The sequence below is a fragment of the Marmota marmota genome, unplaced genomic scaffold (assembly GCF_001458135.2).
Source record: "Marmota marmota marmota unplaced genomic scaffold, marMar, whole genome shotgun sequence".
Classification (NCBI taxonomy): domain Eukaryota; kingdom Metazoa; phylum Chordata; class Mammalia; order Rodentia; family Sciuridae; genus Marmota; species Marmota marmota.
In genome coordinates, this window is record NW_025999949.1 from 28,664,925 (window position 1) to 28,678,521 (window position 13,597).

A 13,597-nucleotide genomic window follows, 5' to 3' on the forward strand; every position below is an offset into this window, starting at 1 on the left:
GAGCTCAGGATCCCAGCAGACACAAACTTACAGTAGAAAAAGTGGTTGTTTAGCAAAATAGCTATATAAATCTACATTTAGATTTCATATAGAGATTGTATATCTAGATGTCATATTTTATCATAAATAGATACTATAGATTTACATAATCTATATGATAACTATATTTAGATACAAATTTCTTTCCCTTTTTGACTCATTGCTTGCTTCATTGTTACCTTTATCTTCCACTTACTAAGCGTGAATATGCTAACATCTATTACTTTAAGACTGCAATTCCTGTTGGTTTTGTTCATGTGGAAAGAAAACCCCCTCCCTTCACTTTCGGCTTTCTGTGTGCCCTTGGCCACATCACTATGTGGAACGAGGCTGGTGGATGTAGCAAAGAGAAACAGGGGATAAACAGGTAAATATAAATTTGAGATTAAAAAAAAATATTTTAGTGTGTCTTGTTTGATATTTGAAACAAGCCTGGTTTGGAGATTCAGGGGGTTTTGTTAAGGAACTTCACTGCTTACCCAAGTTGACCAGCTGAGCATCACTCTGTGGTGAGAGCGAGATCATCCAGCCTCCCCAGCCTCCCCTGGCAAGCCTGGAGGGACAGGCTAGGGCACCAGGAGAAGCCTGGGCTTAAGGTTGGACAGACTTAATTTGCTTCCTGGGTTGGTCACTGTGATCTGGGCCACGCTGGACCTTCACCCACTCAGAACATGATGGGAGGGCTTGGGGTAGTTGCTGCCGCATGGACCCAGGAGTCAGAATGGCTAGGTCTCCTTCCTGACTCAGCCACCCGCTAGCTGTCCAGGTTACTAAGACTCTCTGTGCCTCATTTCCCTCACTCCAGGCTGACACGAGGACGAAGCACTTGTTATGTATAAAATGCACTGGGAAGTGTCTGGCGCAGGGCAGGTGCAGCATAGCTGTTCAACAAATCAACCAAAGTGATGGTGCTCAGTCAAACATGTCAGCACTCCAGTAGGCAAGGTGATGTCCCCGTGGAATGGAATCACAACCCTCAAAGTCATATATTACAAAGACTAGCCAGCTGTCCAAAAAATTGCCCTGAAACAGAGTTATCTTTATTTTCCTGCATACCTCATGGTTATTATTGGATAATTTTTTGCAAATCATGGCTTCTTCAGGGTCACCTGCAGAGAAGCAAGTCATGTAACCATGGGACAAGAGCAGTGTACTGGAGGGGATCAGAATAAGCCACTCCAAAATAAACCGCTTTAGCACATGGATTATTTGGAGCTGAAGGTCATTGAGAATTGAACATAAAGACGCTTCCTCAAAGCTCTCCCTCTCTGACTATGTGCATAAATTTATAAGAAATACGGACAATTTAAATCCTCTTTCCCAGGAGAGTCTCATAGCCATGAAGAAGATGGAAAATTGGCACTAAGCAGGCCCTGCATGAGCAAATCACTAAAATAATCCTTCTCTTCCATTAGTGCCCCCAGCATTTACGTCCCCACAATCTACCAACTCCAGAGGCTTGAAATGTTTTTTCTTTGACTTGTCTCTTCTCCCCATTTTACTGATCTCTCATTGAAATGGTATATAAGCCTCTGGGTGTTTTTTTGGCTTTTCATCTGATCTCTGTGAGGCCTGCCCTAAGCACATGAAATAAACCTTTTATTCCTGTTAGTTTATCTTTTTTCAGTTCAATTTGCAAGGCCCAAGCCACTAAATCTAAAAGAATAGAGAAAATTTTGTTGTTATTGTTGGTTTTTTTTTCCTCCCCAATAGTACAATTTATTGAGCCTCCGCTTTGGGGACAAGTTCTTTATTGTTTTACCTTGCCAAGTATGCTGCGCCAGAGAGACGTCGATTAATCTGTTACACAAGAGAAAGACCTGAGGATCAGAGTGGAGCCCCTCCAGCCAAAGGCCACATGGCTCCAAATGGGAGAACTGGGATTTGAACTTGGTTTCAGATTCTGAAGACAGTGTCACTTTCCAGCTCATTCAGTTCTATTATCCCACAAGCAAAATATCCTAGAGTGTCGCTAAAGGATCCATTGCTGAAAACGAACAAAATTGATTACTTCCAAGCATTGTGGTGGGCAGAGGGTTAGAAACCAGTCACATTCCCAGGAGAAGGGCTAAGAGGTGTCATTGAGACTGAGGATCCAAGAATCTGCCCTTGAGTCTTGTGAAATTAGTCTAGGACATGGACAAGTCTGTGTTCTATCAGTAACAGCCCTGTGGCTGGGAATGAGGGTGCTAGGGACAACACCTCTCCAGTCTCAATGGAACATTGGGTTACTTCCAGGTAACAAGGACCACAAGTCAACTACTCTGTTCAGCTGGACCAGCAAACCTGCCTTTCCCAGTGTTCTTTGCAGCTGAAAGGCACCCAGTTAGATACAGAATAATCACAATGCGCAACATGAACATGGTAAAGCGCGTGTGGAAGCACCTCCCGTTGTGGGTGGCCTCCTTGAGTGCTGGAAGGTCTGGATGATACATCCTGAAGGCAGCCATAGCACCCTTCCACATCAGTATCAGCTCCCTCTCCTTGAGGCGGAACCAGAGGCTTGGGGATTCTAGAGAGTGGCCTGAGATCACTAAGCTGGTGGGACAGTTCTGGGTTTTAATCTCAAGCTGTCACCCAGAGAACACTGAAGAGTGTCTGCCTTCAAAAAAGATTCAAGGAAGAAAAACAAGGGAGGCATCTAACACTCGTTGACTGTCCATGGGAGTGTCCCATTGGTGACCGTGTGGTAGCCTCTGGGTCCTTAAGCAATCTACTCATTACCAGCTATTAACTTTAGTTTTTAGTTTGAGGAAACCAAGGCTCAGATGAGTAGTTGGTGGCAGGAAGTGCAGCTAGGGGAGCCAGGCTTAGAACTTGTCCGTTTAACTCCAGGTCCATGGTGGGCGGACCACTGACTCAGAGAGCAGAACTTTTTAGCGGCTGCCTTGCTGCCAGCCATGCTTTCGGGGATTCTTTTGTTCTCATTCCAATTCTTTGAATTAAAGATCATGTTTCCTCTATCACAGATGTGAGGACAAGTCCTCCTCCTGGCTGACGACTGCATTAAGATCCTAATCGATAGCTAAAGAAGAAAAATGGAAAGCAACCGACGGCATCAAGGGATGGAGTCTTAGCCCGGTGCAGATAACTGGTTGATGGAAACTGCTCGTATCACTCAGCATCCGGAGCCCAGCTCATGAATTAGAGCAGATGCATTTCTTAGCTGGCTTTAGCTAAGGAGGCTTAAAATATCTACAGTATAGGACTTACCTGTCTCCTGAGCAGGACGAGTGACTTCAAAGAACTTAAACAGCCTGAAAGATTAACTGCTAGGTCTGTGCCTTGGGATTTATATGAGTTCTTAGTGAAAGATACAGGGGGTGGGGAGAGGCTTGATAACTTTGCTTTAAATCCTTTGCAAAAAAGGGGGGAAAAAAGCAGCAATAATCCTACCCAAAACTCTGGGCAGTGAAAGGGGATCAGCTCCATTGGAGAAAAATGCCCGTGATAAGCTGAATAGAATCCATGGAGGGACTGACAATGCTGCGATTCAGCAAGGGCTGGGAAAGCTTTCCCAACTGTAATGACCACATTGAAGGAGCCACACGGGAGATAGCAGGAGGTGACTCTCCCTTCCTGTCACGAAGGTCTGTGGGCTCAGCATCACCTGGCACACAGCCAGCGGGAATCTTCTGAAGCAGCTGGGGCTGCTTTGGGCTGGACAGGGATGGCAGGAGCTTGGAGCAGGAGCACCATGCCAGCTACCTATGTGAAGAGAGCCCTAAGCTCAGGAGAACTTTATAGCTTCAAATGGATGGAAAAAAAAAATGAAGAATATTTTGTCGACATGTAAAAATGGCGCCAATGAATTTCAGTGTTCTTCGGCAAACTTCCATTGGAACATTGTATGGTCATTCATTGATGCCTCCCTCACAGCAGCCCAGAGCTGAGTTAGCTGTGACAGAGATGGTGACCTGCAATACCTAAAATATTTGCAATCTGGTCCTTTATAGAAAAAGTAACAATCCCTGGCTTAGAGGAAACCACATAGCCAAGTTCATTTTATCTCTAGGATCTGAGCTCAAGATTCATCAAGCTTGTCTAGGCTACAGGAATTGCCTGCTAACCTGCCACTCTTGCTTCCCTGAATCAGTTTCCCTTATGTCAGCCACAGAGATCTATTTTTAAAGCAGTTTGGTGAGGCAGAGTTGACATATTATTAAATTCACCCATTTTAAGTGTGAAGTCCAACAGTTTTTAGTAAATATACCAAGTCACACAACCACCACCAAATTCTACTATTTGACCATTTGTGTCACCCCAGTAAGAGTCCACACATTCAGTTACTCCACAGCTCCTGCCAAGCAGTCCCTGGAGACCACTCATCTACTTTTAATCTTTATAGATTTTCTGGATGTTTGAAGTAAAAGGGATCATGCAATATGAAGTTAAGTAAATTGCTTTAAAGCATGACCTGGCTTCAAATCCATCCATGGCTGTCCCCAGCACCTAGAATAAACTCCCAATTCTTTGGCCCATGAGGACTGACACAGGTGCTGTCTTCCAAAGTCTTCAGCCACATTTCAAGATGCTATTTTCCTTGTGCACATTCTTCCAGTGACAGCCCCAAGACCTTTCCATGACTGTTCCTTCTGGTTGGAATGTTCAGTGTTTCACATGACTGATTCCTTCCTACCCTTCAGTTATCAGTATAAATGTTATCTCCTACGGGATATTTTACCAAAGGATGTTCTTATAATGATTGCACATGATTATAACTCTATTGTGTTTGTTAATTGTCTTGCTTAATTATGATCTGTTTTACTGCCAAAGATAAGGATCAATGAGATCAGTGCTCTCATTTGCCATATCCATTCACCACCATATCCCAGGATCTAATGCAATGCCTGACATTTTGAATAAGTGGGTGAATCAATCAGTCATTATTCAACCAGGCTTTACATAACATTTCCTAATGCTTTTTCCTCTTGAATTCATTCTCTGTACCTGTGACATTCAATAGAAATACTGTGCAAACTCCATTTGTGTCACCCCAGTAAGGGTCTGCAAATTCACAGTTACTCCACAGCTCCTGCCAAGCAGTCTCTGGAGACCATTCACCTAATTTAGTCTTTACAGATTTTCATTTTCTGGATATTTGAGATAAAAGGAATCATGAGTCACAGAAAACAAAATACGGACTTGTCCAAGAAATCAGAAAAGGGTGGGAGCTGAAGATATAGTGTATGATCCTCACAGGGGCCATGGAGTCCAGGCGGGGGTGGGGAAAGGAAGAAAGGGCCAGAGAAGGTGCTCAGATTTAGGAGCTTGCACTAGAGTCCCAGTGATATTAACAGATTGTCTGTAGATAATCAGTGCTCTCATTTGCCATATCCATTCACCATCATGTCCCAGGATCTAATGCAATGCCTGACATTTTGAATGAGTGGGGTCTTTTAAATTGTTTAAATCTTCTAATAGCCATATTTAAAAGTAAAAAAGAAAAGCAGCTGAAATTAACTTTAAGAATATATTTTATTTAATATAAGAGATCAAAAATATTATCATTTCAATATGTAACCAATTTCATCATTTCAATATATAACCAAAATCATCAATATCAATAGTTTCTTTTTTATTTGTACTATCTTCAAAAGATGGCATGCATTTTGCACAGACAAAACATCTCAGGAGGAGTAGCCACATTTCAAATGCTCAATAGCTACACAAGGCCAATGGCTGACATATTGGATGACACCATTATACATGGTCAGTGATTTTCCTTGATTGTAAAACTGACTGCATAAGCAGGCCAAGTTCCCTGCCTTCCAGGCATGTGGCTTTCAGTTTGGGGCAATTATGAGTTACCTCAAAGTCACTTTTCTCATATGTAAAACAGAAACCATGATTGTGGCCCCTGGATAGGTTTGTCATGAGGATATAGTAGTCATGCAGAGCTGGGTTATGATAAACATTTGATAATCACAGCCCATTACCTGTCAAAAACGTCTGTATTTCTGAACTTTGTTGTTTTGTTGAACTTTGTTGTTTTGTTGAAATTTACCTATTGTTCTAGTGATAGTACTTCTGGAACAGGCAGCAGGAACAAAAGCCATGGTTCTGGTCCTGCTTATGGGGCTCTGTGGTTGTGAGGCCTTGAATAAGCTGTTAAATTTCTCTGAATCTCATTTTCCTGATACTTGAAAATGAAAAGTAATCAAACTCTCTTGGAACTTGAAAATCACTTACAAATGTAAAGTATTATCATTGTAGCAAACTCTAGTATCTAGAGACAATCTATTGGTTTCACTGGGACTCTAGTCCAAGCTCCTAAATCTGAGCACCTTCTCTGGTCCTTCCTTCCCTTCTTCCTCATCCTGGACTCCATGGTCCCTGTGAGGATCACACACTGTATCCTCAGCTCCAATCTCTTTCTGATTCCTTATACAAGTCCATATTTTGTTTTCTATGACTCTAAAATCAAAAAGATCTGAAATGCAGATTGTGTTATTTGATTGTGTTATTTGGTAGTGCAATGTAACCAGTATCAACAATGGATATTTTCCTTTTTATTTGTACTGTCTTCAAAAGCTGGAATTCATTTTGCACAGACAAAACATTCTCAGTAGGAGTAGCCACATTACAAATGCTCAATAGCTACACAAGACTTGCATTTTCAAGTATCAGGAAAATGAGACTCAGAGAAGTTAAACAGCTTATTCAAAGCCATACAGCTCAAATTGCACTGCAAACTACCACCTGAACCGACATTATGCTATTTATTATCTATTGATCCTACTTAGTGTGAGCAATCATAGGTTTTGCTGCAGAAATATTATATTTTGATCGTAAGGAGCAACCCCAGAATGTAATAAGTCTACCATGCAGGATATGCATGCAAACAGCTCTTTACAATCTGAAATATTCTGAATTCAGAAATCTCACTGGCTTGAGGGATTCAGGAAAGACCCTGCCGTTCTTCAGCAGACCCCAGTCCTGCCCAGTTTTGCATCTCTGCCCACTCTTACTGGGGTCCGAGCTGCTGACCTGGCTGAAAAAAGACACAGCATTGTGTGGACTGAGCTCTCCTTAGAATCCTGAGTCTAATGCCCAGGGGGCCCTTGGTGCTACTGTGAACACTATTTCCAGGGCCCATTTACCCAGGCATCGCCATGAATCTCAGTCTCTGTGTTTGATTGACGTTCTGGCATCTCCTGTGGCGCTGAGCTGGAGGGACTACTTTTCTTAGGCCAATTCCTGTTATTTGCCCTTGAGCATTTCTTTCCTATGCAAACAAATTCACCCAAAGCCCACTCCCCCAACCAGCTTCTATATTGGGGTCTTATCCTCAGGGCCACTAGTCTCCTGCCCCAATCACCTTAGGGCCAGCACGAGACAAATAAGCACAGCTCCTGCACTACAGAGATTATTCAAAGGAAATTCTAAACCTGTTTTCTATGCCTTCCCTCTTCCTTCCCAAGAAAAACCTGGTAAAAGCTCTTGACAAATTTCTCCTGTTCCCTCTACCTCTTGACTGGCCCTGGTATTTCTCCTCCTCCTGTGGGTCTTCCCTGCCCTGTTCCCAGGGAACTGTGAGTGCCTTTCTTCCTTCATGACAGTGGCTTCTGTGTCTGCATGTCCTGCCGTACCTCATTAACACTGAGCCCGGAGCCCTTGAAACAACCCACCCACTCTCCTGTCTCCAAGACCTCCTCTGCCAAATGTACTCCCCTCTAATGACCTGCCCTGAGAAAATACAATTTGGAGGGTTTCCCAGGGCTTCATCCCATGCCCTCCGTCTGCAGCAGGGCCATCTCTGCTGCGTTCTTTCCTATTCTAAGGATGAGATAACTGGCTCCTAACTCTTTTTTTTTAATATTTATTTTTTAGTTTTTGGTGGACAGAATATCTTTATTTTATATTTATGTGGTGCTGAGGATCGAACCCAGTTGCCTCATGCATGCTGGGCGAGCACTCTGCTGCTGAGCCACAACCTCAGCCCCCTCCTAACTCTTGCCTTCACAGTTTCCCTTGCTACAAGCTCATTCTCATTGGCTTACATATAAGCTGTCATTTTTCTCCATTAAAGCAAAAACTAGATCTGCTTGTCCTTATATCCCTATGGCTCCTTCTCCGTTTCTCTCTCTTCCATTGTACTGAAACTTCTCAAGTGAGTGGTCTCTTTGAAGTGCACCGATTCCTCTCCTTCTCCTCTCTCTCAAGATCCGTGTAATTGGTTATATCACCAACACCACCAGAACTGCTCTTGTCATGGTCTCCAGGGCTTCCATGTGGCTAACCTCTCCCTCATACACCATCTCAGCAGTCCTTGGCGCCTTGAGCCAGTCACTCCCCGCTTGGGACACTCTGAGCTTGGCTCCCCCGACACTCCCCTCTCCAGATTTTCTTCCTGTTCTTTGGCTGATCTTGCTCAGACTTCTTTGCTGGTTCCTTATCAAGCCCCTGATCTCTTGACCTTGTAGGGCTCAGTCCTTGGATATTTTTTTTTCTCCCAATTCACTAGGTTCACTAGGTGATCTCATCCTCTTTCATGGCTTAAGATGTTGTGTTAAAGAGTGTGAATGGACAGATATAGACACAGGGACAGGGACAGGTATATCTTTGGCCCTGAATAGCATCCTTAACTCCATACCCACCTGCCTACTAGACATTTCCACCAACTGTCTCATATGCATTTAAAATTCGACAAGTACAAAACCGGGTTCATGGTCTTATTGCAGAAACTGTTCCATACCCAATCTACTCTATCTCAATTAATGATACCTTCACCGTCCAGGAACTCAAATAAAAGACAATTCACCATTATCCTAGATTCTTCTTCTCTCACACTTCATATCCATGGTCAAATAAAAGACAATTCACCATTATCCTAGATTCTTCTTCTCTCACACTTCATATCCATGTCAATCACAAATTCTTCCACCTCTGCTCTTGAAATGTACCCAGATTCCAAACATTCCTCACGACTTCCTCTATTAGCCCTCTGGGGCAAGCCACTTCCAGTTCTCATTTGGATCATTGCTAATATGATACTGCTCCTGAAAAAATCTCCCTCTTCTGCTCTTTTACCTTTTAGCATTATATATTTAGCAGCCAGAGAAACTATTTTTAATATAAATAAATTGTTGTTGCTTCTCTACTCGAAGTCCTATGGTGAATTTCCTTCTGAATCAGAATAAAAGCAAAACTTTTACAATGGCCGGGGAAGCCCTGTGATTGAACCCCTGCATCTTCTCTAACTTCATCTCCTGCTGACTGCTCTGCTAACTCCCTTTGCCTACCCTGGCCTAAGGCTGACCTCCCCAGAACCAGAAGGTAGTCTTCTGGGAAGGTTTTCATCTGATGTGGGGCTGGAACCAGGACAACTGGACTTCTCTCAGGAGATACCTTTCACAAACTCAGTCCTTGGTGTAGGCAAGCAACTGGGTTCCTGGTTCACTGGATGCTCATGCTCATTGTTGTAAGCTGACATTATTAGGAACAATAACTGGTTCCCAGGAGTATCTGAAATGTGAGGTTATGAATGGGCTTTTGCTGTTTTTGTGCAGATGAAAGGGATTTTCTCAGGGATATAATTTTTAGGCTCTCTTTCTTTCATGCATTTGCCTGAGACTGAGAATGAATACATTTTTGAAAGGGAGGAATATATGGCCACAAGTTTCCTATATCTGCAACATCAGCCAGAGATCTTTGCCACACAGCTATAGACCTTGCAGCTGGAAGATGAATTCTAGCAGAAGGGCACTGGCTGTCCATCCTGGTTCCAAGAGGCTACAGGGCCTATCTCTGCAGTGAATCATGTCCATGGTCATCGTAACCAGTGTGTCCATCAAGAGCCAATTTTGTTACTTAATTCTCAGAATGAACCATGGCAACCTGGCTGGAGTTTTGCTTACCTTTGTTCTTGTAGGATTTTAAAGTGACACCCTAACCCCATATCCCTTCTGCTGGCCTTAGAGTTCACCTGCAGTGGCAGCCAACTGTTCCAGCATGATGACAGCTCTCCAGGGGGCCATGTCTCTTTGCTTCTTGACCTAAGGGCATTATCATCTTAGAGCTTGCTTGCCCAGCTGCTGCAAAAGGAACCCTGCCTGTGTAGGGAATTTGACATCCCAGGGGCAATCCTCAGCCAACCAAGAGCAGAAGCCTGTGTCCAGTTGGGTTATTCTTTGGTGCATTTTGCATGGGTTCTCACAGGGATTTTGGTAGAACTGAGCCCATTTGTTCCCAAGGATCAGTTCCTGGGGTTCTGGCTCTGGTGGCCAGCATGTGCTGAAGTCTCCATGCTGTGGCTAGCTCTGGGATATGATACCATCTCAAGCTGACTTACCTAAAGCCTGATCAAATCTTTGAAAGCAATCCCTACGTAGTCTCTGGCTTTTTTCTGATTTGGTCTCTGACTGATATAACGCCACTGTGCAGTTGCTGGAGATGCAGGTGGTCAGGAAGCAGACTCACATTAAGTGTCTGTGGACATATCCATCCCCTGCTTAATAAGTGGGGCATCTTGTTCTAAGTAAAAGGGCCTAATGCATTAGCAGCTATGAATCAAGGCTCTGGAGTCAGACTTTGAGTTTGAATTCTGCTTCAACCACTTACTAGCTATGTGATTTGGGGCAAGTACCAACTTCCCTAAGCCTCAGTGTTCCAGTCTACAAAAATAGGGATCAGGATAGCACCAAACCCAAAGAGGTTTACTGCAAAGATTAATGAGACAATTCATGGAATACATTAGTAAAATGTTTCTCATATGTAAGTGTTCAATAAACTCAGCTACTTTTCTATATCTAATAGAATGGAGCTTGGGAGTTTATAAAGTCTATTTCAGGGAGGAGGCAAATAACCTTGTTAGCTGGAGGAGGTTTCTGAGTACTAATTTCCCCAGCTCCTAAGACAGTGCCAAGTCCAGGCTGATGCTGGGAATTTCTTAATTACCTAGTGTGGCTCCGGCTCTAAGATGGCACCGATTTTTTTCCCCTCCTGGAATCCACACCTTCATGTTATTCCCTTCTTTTGAAGCAAGATCTATGATATTTTAATGACAAAAATGTGGCAAAGGTGACGGGATGCCAGTTCCGATCATGCTACGTTAGACGGCAGCCTCTGTCTGTCCTGTGGGCTCTCCCGGCTGCCGCCCTATAGCAAGCTGTTGGGCTGCGGGCAGCCGTACGGCAAGGAACCGAGGCAGCCTCTGTCCAGCAACTGTCCCAGAACTGAGTCATCACTGAAGTGTCCTGGAAGAGCATTCTTCCCCAGTGGAGTTGAGATAAGACCACAGCTCCATCTGCAGAGCAGTTAGTGAAGCTGAGCTGGAGTCCTGGTCCTCAGAAGCAGTGAGATAAGTAAGAAATTTGTGTTGTAAGTTTGTGGCCATCTTGTTATGCTGAGGTACATAACTAAAAGGACTGTGAAGTGGCTCTGTTCACTTGCTTCCTTCTCTAGCACTGGGTGGCCCTCTCTGAGGTCCTGAGGGCAAAGACTCAGTTTCTACCCTCAAGCAAGTAGTGGTGGGGAAAGGCTGACACTGAAACCACCGAGGATATCACAGAAACACAGAAATTTGGATGTCTGGCTGGGACACGGCCAAAGTAAAGGGTGTTCTGGAAGATGGGGGATTCAGGAAAGATGTGACCTTGCTGGTGGATTTTAGCAAGGTCATGGGAATGAGTGCTTCCTTGGCCAAAGGAACTGTGTTACCCAGGAAGAACATTATTAGTTAGTTAACAGCCTGGTGTGTTCAGGGGCAGATGCAGGTCTTTATGGAGTTGAAGAGCACAGAGTGTGTTGACATAGAAGGCATGCTGGTGGGGACGGGACCCCTGTGTAGACAGGAGTGGTGGCAGTGCAGTGGGATAACCATCAAGGATTATGTGTTCAAAAGAAAATTCTAAGAATTTCAACCATATATGATGTAGAAGAGAGACTGGAAGATTTAAATAGTGAAGCAACATAATTGAATTTCTGTTTCTTAAAGACACTATGTCATTGTAAGGGATGAACCAGAAGGGTAGAACCTATAGTCAAAGGGACCAGCTGGGAGACTAGTCGGGAAACAAGTGTCTCCGGAGGATGACCATGGAGAAACAGCAAGGTAGAAACCATGTGTCACCATCACAATGGGGGTAGAGGGTCAAGGTTGACTCTGAGGCATCTAGGACTAGGGTCCTGCATGGGGTTGGGGGGAGGAGCAGGGTTGTTCAGGGTAAGAAAGGAGGGTAGTGGGTGGGCTCCTTGGGCCATGACATTTGTTGTTGGAAAGAGACCATAAATCTTTCTGCTGATGAGAGGAACTGGGACCAGGGCTGGGAGAATCCCTCCAGTCTCTATGGGAAGGGAGCTGCTCCTCTGAAGGGAAAAGCCCAAACAAAGCATCCTAAGGATGGTGCTGGTGTTGGGAGGAAGCATGAAGGTCAGAGGAAGCATGAAGTGCATTGATGTAGGAAGAGATTTCCTCCCTGCTACAGGATCTCCTACTCTTAAGGAAAGAAAGTTCCAAGAACTCTAATGCACCTTGAAGCCCCCATCTTCCCGGACCATTCTCTTTCACCTTTTCTTCCCTCTAGGCATACTAGCCTCCTTACAGTTCCAGGGATTCTCCCTGCTTCCCTGGGGTGTAACTACCATTGAATTATCCTGCCCACCCCCAGTGGATGCCATGACAACTAGAATGTCAAAGAGCAGCTTTCCTTTAAACAGAACCGACCTTGTCCCATGCCTCTAGGGCTTTCCCCACCCTCTTCCCAACGTCTGACAGGCCTCTCTTCCTTCTTCACAGTGGCTTTGCAAAATCACACTTAAATATTTCATTCAGTACCCATTTCCTCTAATAAGCCTTCTCTGCTACCTCTCCTATGAGCTAGGAACTCTCTTTGTGTTTCCATAGTACTCTTGATTGTCTCCACCATCACACTTCTCAGAGAATTGAAATGATCTCAGGCCAATATATTTCTAACATTAAATTGTGAAAACGGGCACCTCCCAAGGTTGGCACATGGTAGCCATTCAATCAACATTTCTTAAATAAATAGCCAATGTTTCTTGAACTGAAATGAATAGTTTGGGTAGGAAAAAGCAAGGATTACAACCAACATCCAAATGTTCAAGGAGACAGAGTTGAAAAACTGCCTATGAAGGTAATATATTCCCTATGAGTCCCATTCATAATAGAGAAATGTTTGGATGCATTGGAGTGTACATCACTAATGGGGAACTAGCTTTTGCCAACAGTTTGAAATTAAATTTATACCACATATATATATTTGTAACTCTCATGGCACTCAGGAGAACTTTCTGGCTTCCTGATGCCTACAATTTGCATAGGGCTGGGGGGAATAATGCCTACACTTTGTTACATCTTGCCACCATTTACTACTAACAATGAAAGATATGAGATCAATGGTGACATCCTTGTGGTGAGCAAAGCTATAGGTTTAACACATTTCCTCACACTCTCAGGAAGACTACATTTCCTAGCACTCCTTGCGGGGTTATCATGGAATGAGTTTGGCCAATGAGAATATGAGTAGAATTGATGAGTCACTGTGATTCCAAGGCAGAAATTGGTATGTATTTTCCACATTTCTCCACCTCTGTG